Source organism: Bubalus kerabau, chromosome 9 (assembly GCF_029407905.1).
Source record: "Bubalus kerabau isolate K-KA32 ecotype Philippines breed swamp buffalo chromosome 9, PCC_UOA_SB_1v2, whole genome shotgun sequence".
NCBI classification, from domain to species: Eukaryota; Metazoa; Chordata; class Mammalia; order Artiodactyla; family Bovidae; genus Bubalus; species Bubalus kerabau.
Genome location: NC_073632.1, coordinates 63,529,685 through 63,546,096, shown reverse-complemented (window position 1 = coordinate 63,546,096; position 16,412 = coordinate 63,529,685).

Genomic DNA, 16,412 nt, shown 5'->3' with positions numbered 1-16,412 from the left:
GGAAAGGCTGCCACTTGCCCAGTGGTTTTCAAGCAACATTGTGCATCAGGAATACCTGGAAAAACTTCAAATTGTAGTTGCCCACATCTACCACACAGATAATAATTTAAAGATCCCAGAGTAAGCAAGTAGGTGGTGGTCAGAAGCATAAGGATATAGTAATCTAAGTTTCTAAGATGACTATAAACATGCCATTTCTCCTCCAAATTAAAGACCTTGCATTGACCCCTAGGCATCAAGCAGTGGTCCTTGGAAAGAATGATAACCTGACTGATTCATTTTTCTTTTTTAGTGAAAAGATAGAAGCAATTTTATTTTTTGTTTTTCTTTTCTACTGGTGTATGTAGTTGATTAACAATGTGTTAATGTGTTAAGTCTCAGGTGTTCTGTAAAGTGATTCTGTTACACATATACACGTATCTATTCTTTTTCATGGAGAAGGCAGTGGCCACCCACTCCAGTACTCTTGCCTGGAAAATCCCATAGACAGAAGAGCCTGGTAGGCTGCATTCCATGGGGTCACTAGGAGTCGAACACAACTGAGCGACTTCACTTTTACTTTTCCCTTTCATGCATTGGAGAAGGAAATGGCAACCCACTCCAGTATTCTTACCTGGAGAATCCCAGGGATGGGGGAGCCTGGTGGGCTGCCGTCTATGGGGTCTCACAGAGTCGAACACGACTGAAGTGACTTAGCAGCAGCATTCTTTTTCAAATTCTTTTCCAGTTTAGTTTCTTACAGAGTATTGAACAGAGTTGCCTATGCCATACACTAGGTCCTCTTTTTTCTTATTATATACTTTTCACATAGTTAGAATTATATGATTTATAGCCTTTCTTTCCCCTACATTCACTCATCATGAGCATTTCCTGATAGCAAACTGAATTATTAAAATTAGGATTTAGTTGAGAGTAAGAACAGCAACAAAAATTCCATTCCATTAAAAACAAAATGTTTTCCTAACTGGAAGAAGTTAGTCTACAAGTACAAATGGTGCTTCCTTATAAACAGACGAGGCTCCTTCTAGTTTGTTTTTAAAAGGAAGCTTCCAATCCTAGGGTCATTCCATAGTCTGAATGGCTGCTGAACCTCTAACCAGTATATACTTGTTAATATAAGGGTTATCCTCTTAACAACATGTAAAAATTCATTCATCTACCTTAATTTAGAAATGACCACCCACATTCACTTAATCTTGCCTAAATACCAGTCATGAGTCAGTATTTTTTACTTACTTTATGAACAACTATATCTACACAGCATCATATTATCCTATTTTGGATATCAATAATTACAACTGTAGGAGGATTTTTCCATTAGTGGTTTTATGCTAGCAATTGTGAAAAAACACTCAAAAAGTTTTCATATTTAGGATACATACACTTTATGTATCAGAGTTTGTATATCAGACTCTATATCTAGTTAAAATATATTTTTGCTGATCTATGATGGGTCGGAGAAGGCAATGGCACCCCACTCCAGTACTCTTGGCTGGAAAATCCCATGGACAGAGGAGCCTGGTAGGCTGCATTCCATGGTGTCTAAGAGTCGGAAACGACTGAGCAACTTCACTTTCACTATTCACTTTCACGCATTGGAAAAGGAAATGGCAACCCACTCCAGTGTTCTTGCCTGGTGAATCCCAGGGACGGGGAAGCCTGGTGGGCTGCCGTCTATGGGGTCGCACAGAGTCGGACATGGCTGAAGTGACTTAGCAGCAGCTTAGCAGCATGATGGGCAATTTTATGAAGTATAATTTTTGAAGGACAACAGTAGAATAGATTGGAGAAGGCAATGGCACCCCACTCCAGTACTCTTGGCTGGAAAATCCCATGGACGGAGGAGCCTGGGGTCGCTAAGAGTCAGACACAACTGAGCGACTTCACTTTCACTTTTCACTTTCATGCATCGGAGAAGGAAATGGCAACCCACTCCATGTTCTTGCCTGGAGAATCCCAAGGACGGGGTAGCCTGGTGGGCTGCCGTCTATGGGGTCTCACAGAGTCGGACACGACTAAAGTGACTTAGCAGCAGCAGTAGAATAGATTAAAGCAATGGGCCCTTCAATTATTAGTTTGATACAAAAAATTTGTCAAAATTTTACTTTTTCAATGTTGAAGTAAAAATATTACTAAGATAGAAAACAATGGCTGACATGGCTAAAATTTCTACTTACTTTATTTCTCAAGTGAAAAATGGTATCTCAAACTAACTATTTAATTTGCTATAAACAATGTATATCCATGGTCATTCACATAACTAGTACCCATAGAGCAACTTGGACAAAAGTATGATGAATTGACATCCAACAAAATTGCTTTAAAATTGGATATTACACATTTAAATCATTTTTCTTTCATGTGTATTTCTAGCACTAACTTGCGCAAAAAAAAAAAAGGAAAAGAAAAAGAAACACTATAATAGCATATCACTACTATTTTTCTACCTTATTAGACAAGATAAATTGTATAATCTTCTTATACAGCACAAAGTGAGGTATAGAATCATTTAATTGCCTATGAATCAAAGCAATTTAGGAATCTTTCTGATCATTATCACGGAAAGTCAAATAACTAAAATGCTCAATAATCAGTAACAATGTCAACCACAAAACAAAGTTAAGGCACTGTAATTTCCCTGAAATAGTAGGGTTCATACAGTATTTTCACTGCCCTAAAAATATCTGTTTGCTCCACAGATTTCTTTCTCTCCCCAATCCCCAACCTTTGGCAACCACTGATCTTTTTAATATCTCAGTTATACCTTTTTCAGAACATCACATAGTTGAAATCATACAGTATGTAGCCTTTTCATATTGGCTTCTTCCACTAAATAAATATAAACTTAAGTTTCCTCCATGTCTTCATGACATCCACTTACTTTTTTTTGTAAGATTGTTTTCTTGTATTGAGTGTTGAAAGTTCTTTATATATTCTCAACACAAGTCTTTTACCAGATATATGCTTTACAAAAATCCTTGCCAGACCATGCCTGCCTTTTCACTCTCTTAATAATATCTTTAGAACAGCAAAATATTCTAGTTTTGCAAAAGTTCATTATATTATAATTACTGTTTTTCCTTTTATGTCCTAAGAAATCTTTTGTCCCCAAGGTTTTTGTATTTTTTTCATAATTTTTGTTTTTGTATTTAAGTTTATAATTTATTTTGGAGATATATATGTGTATCTGTCTATCTCCTATTAGGTGAGGGTTGATGTTCATCATTAGTCATTAAGGAAGTAACCATAATGAGATATTACTACATACTTAAAAGAATAGATAAAATTAAAAAGACTGGTCATACCAACTGTTGAGGAGTTGGAGGAACTGGAAATTCATACCGTCCTGATGGGAATGTAAAATGATATGACCACTTTAGTAAACAGTTTGATAGTTTATTAAAAAGTAAAACATTCATTCAGTATATGATACAGCTATTCCACTGCTAGGCAAAGAACTAAAGCATATATCCCTGTAAGAACTTGCATGTGAATGTTTATAGCTGCTCTATTTGTATAGTCCCAAACTGGAAACAACTATAGGAGAATGAATATATTGTGAAATAAATGAATAAATATATCCATAAAATAGGATACTAGTAAACAACAATATGGATAAATATGGATACATCTCAAAGTAATTGTGGTGGATGAAAACAGGTAGGCAAATTATATATATAAAATTCTAGAAAATGCATACTAAATAAGAATAATAGAAACTAGATCCATGGCTGCCTGGAGATGGGGATGAGGTCACATGGAGTGATTTTGAAGGGGCCTGAGGAAATTCTGTGGGGGTGAAAAGTATATTCATAGCCTGAATGTGGTGATAGTTTGAGTATACAAATACCAAAATGTACCAAGTCGCACACTTAAACATCTTCAGTTTATTGTATATCAATTATACATCCCTGAAATAATAATTAAGTGGGGGAATGCTGGAATAAGTGTCCACCAATGTGAAAAAAATTGCCCTTGTAGGTCTCCAATGAGGTAATTCCCAGAACACTGGATTGAAATTTGCTCTAGAAATTTAGCTGAAATTTGCTAAATTTGCTGTAGAAATCTAGCTGAAATTTGCTCTAGAAATGTGTGTTGTCATTATTATCTGTATCACATAGACTAGGTATTTTTTTAATCAAAGAATTAAACCAGTTTCTAGTGGGGGCCTCATACTCTAGTTTTTCCCCAACTCTACCCAGTGGAAAATACCACGTGAGATTATAACATAGATTACTGGACAAAGGCCTTACTGCATTTTAAGACATTCAGACCTTCGAAGGATTTCTTTTAGGGCTTGACCATCTCCCAGCCTACTCAGCCCCACCCCTTTCTTCCAATAAACAATAAAACAGGGGCTTCCAGTGCCAAGCTTTCCTTTATGTATAAGAGAAGTTCCCAACCCCACCATACACTGAAATTTACTGAGAAAGCTTGAGGGAAATGCTGATGCTTGGCCCTGTAGCTGGACATTCTGATTCACTTGGTTTATATTTTTAAACTTTCCAGATGATTCTAAAGTACAACTCAGGCTGGGAAGCACTGAGGTAGAGCCTGGACCCTCCATCATTACCTGTCCCATCCTTATGGCCATGGCATCTCCTGGTTTGTTCTGTGCACTTCTAACTTTCTGTTGAAATAGTGGTAGAAAGCAGTCAGGCAGGACCAGTTTTGATCATAATCATAATGGACAGGCAAACAGTGATTAGCTTTTAGTTTCCATAAGCACTTTCTCACTGTGTCTTATAAATAACTTGAGAAATAGGTAGCAAAGAGTGATATTATTTATATTTTTTACTTTCATTTTCCTAAAAAGTATAAGTGCAGCAAATGGTTATTTAAGATTTTTTTTTTTTTGCCAAGTATGTGGGATCTTCCCTGACCAGACATCAAATACATGCCCCCTGAAGTGGACTTAAAGTATCTTAACCACTGGATCACCAGGGAAATCCTAAGAATTTTTTGTTTTAAAAAATTATATATTTTTAATTGGAGGATAATTGCTTTTCAATATTGTGTTGGTCTCTGACATACATTAACATGAATCTGTCATAGCTATACATATGTCCTCTCCCTCTTAAACCTCCCTCCCACGCCCACCGTCCCATCCCTCATGGTTGTCACAGAGCACTTGATTTGAGCTCCCTGTATCATACAGAAAACCTCCATTGGCTATTTAACACAGAGTAATGTATATGTTTCCATGCTAGTCTCTCAATTTGTGCCACACTCTCCTTCCCCTACTGTGTCCACAAGTCTGTTCTCTATGTGTGTGTCTCTATTGCTTCCCTGCATATAGGTTCATCAGTATGATTTGTCTAGATTCATATGTGTGTGTTAAATACAATATTTTTCTCTTTCTGACTTTCTTCACTCTGTGTAACAGGCTCTAGGTCCATTCACCTCATTATGACTGACTCAAATGTGTTCTTTTCCATGGCTGAGTAAAATTCCATTGTATATATGTACTATAACTTCTTTTTCCATTCATCTATTGACGAACATTTAGGTTACTGCCATGTCCTAGCTGGGTTTCCCTGGTAGCTCAGCTGGTAAAGAATCTACTTGCAATGCAGTAGGTCCTGGTTCAATTCCTGGGTCAAGAAGATCTCCTGGAGAAGGGGTATCCTACCTACTCCAGCATTGTTGACCTTCCCTGGCAGCTCAGATGATAAAGAACCTGTGTGAAATATGGGAGACCTGGCTTCAATACCTGGGCTAGGAAGATCCCCTGGAGGAAGGGAAGTAGTAGTAGTCTCCAGTAGTCTTGCCTGGAGAATCCCCATGGACAGAGGAGCCTGGTGGGCTACAGTCCATGGGGTGGCAAAGAGTTGGACACAACTGAGTGACTAAGCACAGCACAGCACATGTCTTAGCTATTGTAAATAGTGCTGCAACACAGTCCTCAGGACAGCATGGTGCTGACAAAAAAAAAAAAAAAAAAAAAAAGAAAAGAAAACAGAAATATAGATGAATGGAAAAAGATAGAAAGCCCAGAGATAAACCCATACTCCTATGGGCACCTTATCTTTGACAAAGAAGGCAAGAATATACAATGGAGAAAAGACAGCCTCTTCAATAAGTGGTGCTGGGAAAACTGGATAGCTACATATAAAAGAATGAAACTAGAACACTTCCTAACACCATATACAAAAATAAACTCAAAATGGATGAAAAACTTAAATGTAAGGCCAGAAACTATAAATTTCTTAGAGGAAAATATAGGCTGTTCTTTTTGACAAATACCACAGGAAGATCCTCCTTGACCTATCTTCTAGAGTAACAGAAATAAAAATAAACAAATGGGACTTAATTAAACTTAAAAACTTTTGCACAGTAAAAGAAACAATAAATAAGAGACAACCCTTAAAATGGGAGAAAATAATCACAAATGAAACAACTGACAAAGGATTAATCTCAGTATATAAGCAGTTCATACAGCTCAACAACAAGAAAACAAACAGCCCAATTAGAAAATGAGCAGACGGCCTAAACAGACATTTCTCCAAAGACATACAAATGGTTAATAAACACATGAAAAAATGATCAACATAGCTCATTATTAGAGAAATGCAAATCAAAACTACAATGAGGTATCACCTCACACTGGTCAGAATGGCCATAATCAAAAAAAACCTACAAACATAAATGCTGGAGAGGATGTGGAGGAAAGGGAATCCTCTTGTACTGCTGGTGGGAATGTGGATTGATACAGCCACTATGGAGAACAGTACAGATATTGCATTAAAAACTAGGACTAGAACCCAACAATCCCACCACTGGGTATATACCCAGAGACGCATGTACCCCATTTACTTTTAATCTAGCTGTCTTTGTATTTAAATTTTGTTTCTTATAGATTACATACAATTTCGGACCCACTCTGACAATCTCTGTCTTTTAACTGGTGCACTTGAACAACTAACATTCACAGCAGTTATTGAGATAGTTGTATTAATATCTATTATATTTGTTACTGATTTCTCTTTGCTATCCTTATTATTTTTCCTACTTTTTCTGCCTTTTGTGGTTTAATTGAGCATTATCTATGATTCAGTTTCTCTTCTTTCTTAGCATGTTAGTTTACTTCATTTTTTATTTTTTTTATTGTGAGCTCTAGTTTACAATATACATTTAGACCTAATTTAAGACCATTTTCAATACCACTTCATGGGTATTGTATTTTTCATAATAGCAAAATAATCCTGATTCCTCTCTCCCTTCCCTTGTATCACCACTGACTTCACATCACTTATATATACATATTTAAGCACAGACAAGTATGTATACAATAAGATATATATATATATTCACAATAAAACATACTGTTTGTATCATTATTTTGAGCAGTTATCTTTTGGATCAATTAAGATTAAAAATAATCATTTTTACTTTTATCTTCATTTATTCCTTTTCAAATGCTTTTCTTACTGTATAAAGACCTGAGTTTCTGATCTATATTCTATTCCTTCTAAGGAATTTATGACTTTTTTAATGTGGGTTCACTAGCAATAAATTCCCTCAATGTTTATTGATCTGAAAGTCTTTAATTCTTCTTCACTTTTAAAGGATAATTTCACAGGGTACAGAATTTCAGGTTGTTTTTGTTGGTGTTGCTGTTCCCCTTCTCAACACTTTAAATATTTCACTCTAATCTCTTCTTGCTTACATGGCTTCTGAGAAATCAAATACAATTTTTATCTTTGTTCCTCCTTAGGTAAGGTATTTTCTCCTTTTGGCTTATTTTAGGAATTTATCTTTGAATTTCCATATTTTGAAAATGATATGCCTAGATGTAACATGTGGGAGGTTTTCTGTTTGCTTGTTTGTTTTGCTTTCTGAATGTGTGGCTTGATGTTTGAAATAGATTTGGGAAATTCTCATCATTATTGCCTCAAATATGTCTTACATTACTTTTTATCTTTCTACTTTTTATTTTCCAGTTACACATACATTATACCTTTTGTATTTTCTCTCACAGTTCAGGGATGTTCTGTTCTGTTTTTCCAGTCTGTTCTATTTGCCTTTCAGCTTTTGAGGATTCTATTGCTATATCCTCTAGCTTAGAGATTTTTGCCTCAGCCATGTACAGTCTACTGATAATAAGCCCAATTATTTCTATAAGTATTTTTGACCTCTAGGATTTTTTTAACTCCTTCTTAGGATTTCCATCTCTCTGCTTCCATTGTCCACCCGTTTTTTCATATTGTCTATATTATCCAGTAGAGCCCCTAAAATATTAGTCACAGTTGTTTAAGTAAAACTCCTCGTCTGAGAATTCTGACATCTCTAAGATGTCTGATTCTAATGCTTGCTCTGTCTCTTCAAATTCTGTTATTTTGCCTCTCGGTATGCCTTGTAATTTATTCTAGATGGGAACTGATATAAATAGACTTTTAGTAATGTGGCAGTGAGATGTAGGCAGAGGGGACATTTTCTATAGTTATATGATTAGGTCTCAGTCTTTTAGTGACTCTGGATCATGACTTCATGTCTTTCCTCACCTTATTGCTTTTGGTTTTGTTCTATCTGTCTTATGTTGGACAGGATGGCTAGTTTTGGCAGGAGTTGGTATTTCCCTTCTTCCTATCAGTTAGACTCTCATAATACACCAGCAGGCTGGGTTCTGATTGACTAGCTTTCCTAGAAGGCAAGCCTTATTAAGAAAAAAATAAAGAAAAAAGGTTCCCTTTCACCTCCCCCGCCAGAAGCCAAAAGACGTCTTTCCCCTCCATAATCCCCCAACTCCAATCTCTGAGAAATTGGTTGAGCTCCATAAGTAAATCTCACAAATTGCGGGCAGAGAAAAGAGAATTCTATGGCTGGAGTTTTTAACCTTCAGAGTTGTCACATTGAGCCTCCCACAATTTATCAATTAAATTCAGGTTTTCCTACCTGGTACTAGTTATCTAGTTATAGGGTGTTTCTACTCCTGAGTCTCTGCTCTAATAAACACAACTCCCTGCATTTACTTATCTGACTCTCCTGTCTTGGGTACCTTGGTTTTCCCTGTGTCCTTCAGGTCGGGAAGATCCCCTGGGGTAGGGCATGGAAACCCACTCCAGTATTCTTGCCTGGAGAACCCCTTAGACAGAGGAGCCTGGCAGGTTACAGTCCATAAGGTAGCAAGAGTCAAACATGACTGAAGAAACTTAGCATGCAGCACACAGCAGTTACTTCTCTTATGTTTCAAAGATTTGTTGACTAATAAGCTTATTCTTTTTTTTTTTTTGCATTTCTTTTCCATGGGGATGATCTTGATCCCTGTCTCCTGTACAATGTCATGAACCTCAGTCCATAGTTCATCAGGCACTCTATTTATCAGATCTAGGCCCTTAAATCTATTTCTCACTTCCACTGTGTAAACATAAGGGATTGAATTTAGGTCATACCTGAATGGTCTAGTAGTTTTCCCTACTTTCTTCAATATCAGTCTGAATGTGGCAATAAGGAGTTCATGATCTGAGCCACAGTCAGATCCTGGTCTTGTTTTTGTTGACTATATAGAGCTTCTCCATCTTTTGGCTGCAAAGAATATAATCAATCTGATTTCGGTGTTGACCATCTGGTGATGTCCATGTGTAGAGTCTTCTCTTGTGTTGTTGGAAGAGGGTGTTTGCTATGACCAGTGCATTTTCTTGGCAAAACTCTATTAGTCTTTGCCCTGTTTCATTCCATTTTCCAAGGCCAAATTTGCCTGTTACTGCAGGTGTTTCTTGACTTCCTACTTTTGCAGTCCAGTCAGTCCCCTATAATGAAAAGGACATTTTTTTGGGTGTTAGTTCTAAAAGGTCTTGTAGGTCTTCATAGAACCGTTCAACTTCAGCTTCTTCAGCATTATTGGTTGGGGCATAGACTTGGATTACTGGGATATTGAATGGTTTGCCTTGGAAACAAACAGAGATCATTCTGTCGTTTTTGAGATTGCATCCAAGTACTGCATTTTGGACTCTTTTGTTGACCATGATGGCTACTCCATTTCTTCTGAGGGATTCCTGCCTGCAGTAGTAGATATAATGGCCATCTGAGTTAAATTCACCCATTCTAGTCCATTTTAGTTCACTGATTCCTAGAATGTCAACATTCACTCTTGCCATCTCTTGTTTGACCACTTCCAATGTGCCTTGATTCATGGACCTGATATTCCAGGTTCCTATGCAATATTGCTCTTGACAGCATCAGACCTGGCTTCTATCACCAGTCACATCCACAGCTGGGTATTGTTTTTGCTTTGGCTCCATCCCTTCATTCTTTGTGGAGTTATTTCTCCACTGATCTCCAGTAGCATAAATTGGGCCCCTACTGACCTGGGGAGTTCCTCTTTCAGTATCCTATCATTTTGCCTTTTCATACTGTTCATGGGGTTCTCAAGGCAAGAATACTGAAGTGGTTTGCCATTCCCTTCTCCAGTGGACCACATTCTGTCAGATCTCTCCACCATGACCTGCCCTTCTTGGGTTGCCCCAAGGGCATGGCTTAGTTTCATTGAGTTAGACAAGGCTGTGGTCCTAGTGTGATTAGATTGACTAATTTTCTGTGAGTATGGTTTCAGTGTGTCTGCCCTCTGATGCCCTCTTGCAACACCTACCATCTTACTTGGGTTTCTCTTACCTTGAGCGTGGGTTATCTCTTCACAGCCGCTCCAGCAAAGCGCAGCCACTGCTCCTTACCTTGGACGAGGGGTATCTCCTCACCGCCGCCTTTCCTGACCTTCAACGTGGGATAGCTCCTCTAGGCCCTCCTGTGCCCATGCAGCCACTGCTCCTTGGATGTGGGGTTGGTCCTCCCGGCCACCGGCCCTGGCCTCGGGCGTGGGGTAGCTCCTTCTGGCCGTCACCGCTGACCTCGTTCACGGGATATCTCCTCTCAGCTGCCGCCCCTGACCTCGGACTTGGGTAGCTCTTCTCAGCTGTTCCTGTGCCATCGCAGCCTGGCACTCTAGAAAGGAAATGCAAAAAAGCAAAATGGCTGTCTGGGGAGGCCTTACAAATAGCTGTGAAAAGAAGAGAAGTGAAAAGCAAAGGAGAAAAGGAAAGATATAAGCATGTGAATGCAGAGTTTCAAAGAATAGCAAGAAGAGATAAGAAAGCCTTCCTCAGCGATCTATGCAAAGAAATAGAGGAAAACAACAGAATGGGAAAGACTAGAGATCTCTTCAAGAAAATTAGATACCAAGGGAATATTTCATGTAAAGATGGGCTCGATAAAGGACAAATATGGTATGGATCTAACAGAAGCAGAGGATATTAAGAAGAGATGGCAAGATACACAGAAGAACTGCACAAAAAAGATCGTCATCACCAAGATAATCACAACGGTGTGATCACTGACCTAGAGCCAGACATCCTGGAATGTGAAGTCAAGTGGGCCTTAGAAAGCATCACTAAGAACAAAGCTAGTGGAGGTGATGGCATTCCAGTTGAGCTCTTTCAAATTCTGAAAGATGATGCTGTGAAAGTGCTGCACTCCATATGCCAGCACATTTGGAAAACTCAGCAGTGGCCACAGGACTGGAAAAGGTCAGTTTTCATCCCAATCCCAAAGAAAGGCAATGCCAAAGAATGCTCAAACTACTGCACAATAGCACTCATCTCACACGTGTAATGCTCAAAATTCTCCAAGCCAGGCTTCAGCAATACGTGAACCATGAACTTCCAGAAGTTCAAGCTGGTTTTAGAAAAGGCAGAGGAACAAGAGATCAAATTGCCAACATCTGCTGGATCATGGAAAAAGCAAGAGAGTTCCAGAAAAACATCTATTTCTGCTTTATTGACTATGCCAAAGACTTTGACTGTGTGGATCACAATAAACTGTGGAAAATTCTGAAAGAGATGGGAATACCAGACCACCTGACCTGCCTCTTGAGAAATCTGTATGCAGGTCAGGAAGCAACAGTTAGAACTGGACATGGAACAACAGACTGGTTCCAAATAGGAAAAGGAGTATGTCAAGGCTGTATATTGTCACCCTGCTTATTTAACTTCTATGCAGAGTACATCATGAGAAACGCTGGGCTGGAAGAAGCACAAGCTGGAATCAAGATTGCTGGGAGAAATATCAATAACCTCAGATATGCAGATGACACCACCCTAATGGCAGAAAGTGATGAGGAACTAAAGAGCCACTTGATGAAAGTGAAAGAGGAGAGTGAAAAAGTTGGCTTAAAGCTCAACATTCAGAAAACAAAGATCATAGCATCTGGTCCCACCACTTCATGGGAAATAGATGGGGAAACAGTGGAAACAGTGTCAGACTTTATTTTGGGGGGCTCCAAAATCACTGAAGATGGTGACTGCAGCCATGAAATTAAAAGACTCTTACTCCTTGGAAGGAAAGTTATGACCAACCTAGATAGCACATTCAAAAGCAGAGACATTACTTTGCCAACAAAGGTCCATCTAGTCAAGGCTATGGTTTTTCCAGTGGTCATGTATGGATGTGAGAGTTGGACTGTGAAGAAGGCTGAGCGCCACAGAATTGATGCTTTTGAACTGTGGTGTTTAAGAAGACTCTTGAGAGTCCCTTGGACTACAAGGAGATCCAACCGGTCCATTCTGAAGGAGATCAGCCCTGGGATTTCTTTGGAGGGAATGATGCTGAAGCTGAAACTCCAGTACTTTGGCCACCTCAAGCAAAAAGTTGACTCACTGAAAAAGACTCTGATGCTGGGAGGAATTCGGGGCAGGAGGAGAAGGGGACGACAGAGGATGAGATGGATGGATGGCATCACGGACTCGACGGATGTGAGTCTGAGTGAACTCCGGGAGTTGGTGATGGACAGCCCTGGCATGCTGCAATTCATGGGGTCGCAAAGAGTGGGACAAGACTGAGCAATTGAACTGAACTGAACTGAACTGAAGTCTATTCTTCTTTTTACTTGGGGTGAGTCTTTTACGATGGGGTAATGATGAACTATGGACAGAGGTTCGTGATATTGTGCAGGAGACAGGGGTCAAGACCATACACATGGAAAAGAGGGCAAAAAAAGCAAAATGGCTGTCTGGGGAGGCCTACAAATAGCTGTGAAAAGAAGAGAAGTGAAAAGCAAAGGAGAAATGGAAAGATATAAGTATCTGAATGCAGAGTTCCAAAGAATAGCAAGGAGAAATAAAAAAGCCTTCTTCAGCGATCTATGCAAAGAAATAGAGGAAAACAACAGAATGGGAAAGACTTGAGATCTCTTCAAGAAAATTAGATACCAATGGAACATTTAATGCAAAGATGGACTCGATAAAGGACAGAAATGGTATACACCTAACAGAAGTAGAAGATATTAAAAAGAGGTGGCAAGATACACAGAAGAACTGTACAAAAAAGATCTTTTCATCACCAAGATAATCACTATGGTGTGATCACTCACCTAGAGCCAGGCATCCTGGAATGTGAAGTCAAGTGGGCCTTAGGAAGCATCACTACAAATAAAGCTAGTGGAGGTTTTGGAATTGCAGTTGAGCTCTTTCAAATCCTGAAAGATGATGCTGTAAAAGTGCTGCACTCCATATGCCAGCACATTTGGAAAACTCAGCAGTGGCGAAAGGACTGAAAAATGTCAATTTTCATCCCAATCCCAAAAAAAGGCAATGTCAAAGAATGCTAAAAATACCGCACAATTGCACCTATCTCACACGCTAGTAAAGTAATGCTCAAAATTCTCCAAGCCAGGCTTCAGCAAGATGTGAACCGTGAACTTCCATATGTTCAAGCTGGTTTTAGAAAAGGCAGAGGAACAAGAGATCAAATTTCCATCTGCTTGATGATCGAAAAAGCAAGAGAGTTCCAGAAAAACATCTATTTCTGCTTTATTGACTATGCCAAAGACTTTGACTGTGTGGATCACAATAAACTGTGGAAAATTCTTCAAGAGATGGGAATACCAGACCACCTGACCTGCCTCTTGAGAAATCTGTATGCAGGTCAGGAAGCAACAGTTAGAACTGGACATGGAACAACAGACTGGTTCCAAATAGGAAAAGGAGTATGTCAAGGCTGTATATTGTCACCCTGCTTATTTAACTTACATGCAGAATACATCATGAAAAACACTGGGCTGGAAGAAGCACAAGCTGGAATCAAGATTGCTGGGAGAAATATCAATAACTTCAGATATGCAGATGACACCACCCTAATGGCAAAAAGTGAATAGGAGCTAAAAAGCCTCTTGATGAAGGTGAAAGAGTAGAGTGAAAATGTTGGCTTAAAACCCAACATTCAGAAAACAAAGATCATGGCATCTGGTCCCATCACTTCACAGGAAATAAATGGGGAAACAGTGGAAACAGTGTCAGACTGTATTTTTTGGGGCTCCAAAATCATTGAAGATGATGATTGCAGCCATGAAATTAAAAGACACTTACTCCTTAGAAGGAAAGTTATGACCAACCTAGATAGTATATTCAAAAGCAGAGACATTACTTTGCCCACAAAGGTCCATCTAGTCAAGGCTATAGTTTTCCAGTGGTCATGTATGGATGTGAAATTTGGACTGTGAAGAAAGCTGAGGGCCAAAGAATTGATGCTTTTCAACTGTGGTGTTGGAGAAGACTCTTGAGAGTCCCTTGGACTGCAAGGAGATCCAACCAGTCCATTCTAAAGGAGATCAGTCCTGGGTGTCCTTTGGAAGGAATGATGCTAAAGCTGAAACTCCAATACTTTGGCCACCTCATGCGAAGACTTGACTCATTGGAAAAGACTGTGCTGCTGAGAAGGATTGGGGCAGGAGGAGAAGCTGTCGACAGAGGATGAGATGGCTGGATGGCATCACTGACTCGACGGACATGAGTTTGGGTGAACTCCGTGAGCTGGTGATGGACAGGGAGGCCTGGCGTGCTGCAGTTCATGGGTCGCAAAGAGTCGGACATGACTGTGTGACTGAACTGAACTGAGCTGAATGAGTTCCACGTGCACAACTGGAGATCAGAAGTCCTTTAAAAAGCCTTTTATTCTTGGAATATGAAAGTATTTATAAACATCCATTTCTGGAAATCTATCATAAAACCTTGATATAAAATGTAGAATAAAAACCATACAATATCTATTAATTTACTAAGCCATTTTTTATTTTATTTTTTTTTAATTTTATTTTATTTTTAAACTTTACATAACTGTATTAGTTTTGCCAAATATCAAAATGAATCCGCCGCAGGTATACATGTGTTCCCCATCCTGAACCCTCTTCCCTCCTCCCTCCCCATTCCATCCCTCTGGGTCGTCCCAGTGCACCAGCCCCAAACATCCAGTATCGTGCATCGAACCTGGACTGGCAACTCATTTCATACATGATATTTTAGATGTTTCAATGCCATTCTCCCAAATCTTCCCACCCTCTCCCTCTCCCACAGAGTCCATAAGACTGTTCTATACATCAGTGTCTCTTTTGCTGTCTCATACACAGGGTTATTGTTACCATCTTTCTAAATTCCATATATATGCGTTAGTATACTATATTGGTGTTTTTCTTTCTGGCTTACTTCACTCTGTATAATAGGCTCCAGTTTCATCTACCTCATTAGAACTGATTCAAATGTATTCTTTTTAATGGCTGAATAATACTCCATTGTGTATATGTACCACTGCTTTCTTATCCATTCATCTGCTGATGGACATCTAGGTTGCTTCCATGTCCTGGCTATTATAAACAGTGCTGCGATGAACATTGGGGTACTCGTGTCTCTTTCCCTTCTAGTTTCCTCAGTGTGTATGCCCAGCAGTGGGATTGCTGGATCATAAGGCAGGTCTATTTCCAGTTTTTTAAGGAATCTCCACACTGTTCTCAATAGTGGCTGTACTAGTTTGCATTCCCACCAACAGTGTAAGAGGGTTCCCTTTTCTCCACACCCTCTCCAGCATTTATTACTTGTAGACTTTTGGATTGCAGCCGTTCTGACTGGTGTGAAATGGTACCTCATAGTGGTTTTGATTTGCATTTCTCTGATAATGAGTGATGTTGAGCATCTTTTCATGTGTTTGTTAGCCATCTGTATATCTTCTTTGGAGAAATGTCTATTTAGTTCTTTGGCCCATTTTTTGATTGGGTCATTTATTTTTCTGCAGTTGAGCTGTAGGAGTTGCTTGTATATTCTCGAGATTAGTTGTTTGTCAGTTGCTTCATTTGCTATTATCTTCTCCCATTCTGAAGGCTGTCTTTTCACCTTGCTAATAGTTTCCTTTGATGTGCAGAAGCTTTTAAGGTTAATTAGGTCCCATTTGTTTATTTTTGCTTTTATTTCCAATATTCTGGGAGGTGGGTCATAGAGGATCCTGCTGTGATGTATGTCAGAGAGTGTTTTGCCTATGTTCTCCTCTAGGAGTTTTATAGTTTCTGGTCTTACGTTTAGATCTTTAATCCATTTTGAGTTTATTTTTGTGTATGGTGTTAGAAAGTGTTCTAGTTTCATTCTTTTACAAGTGGTTGA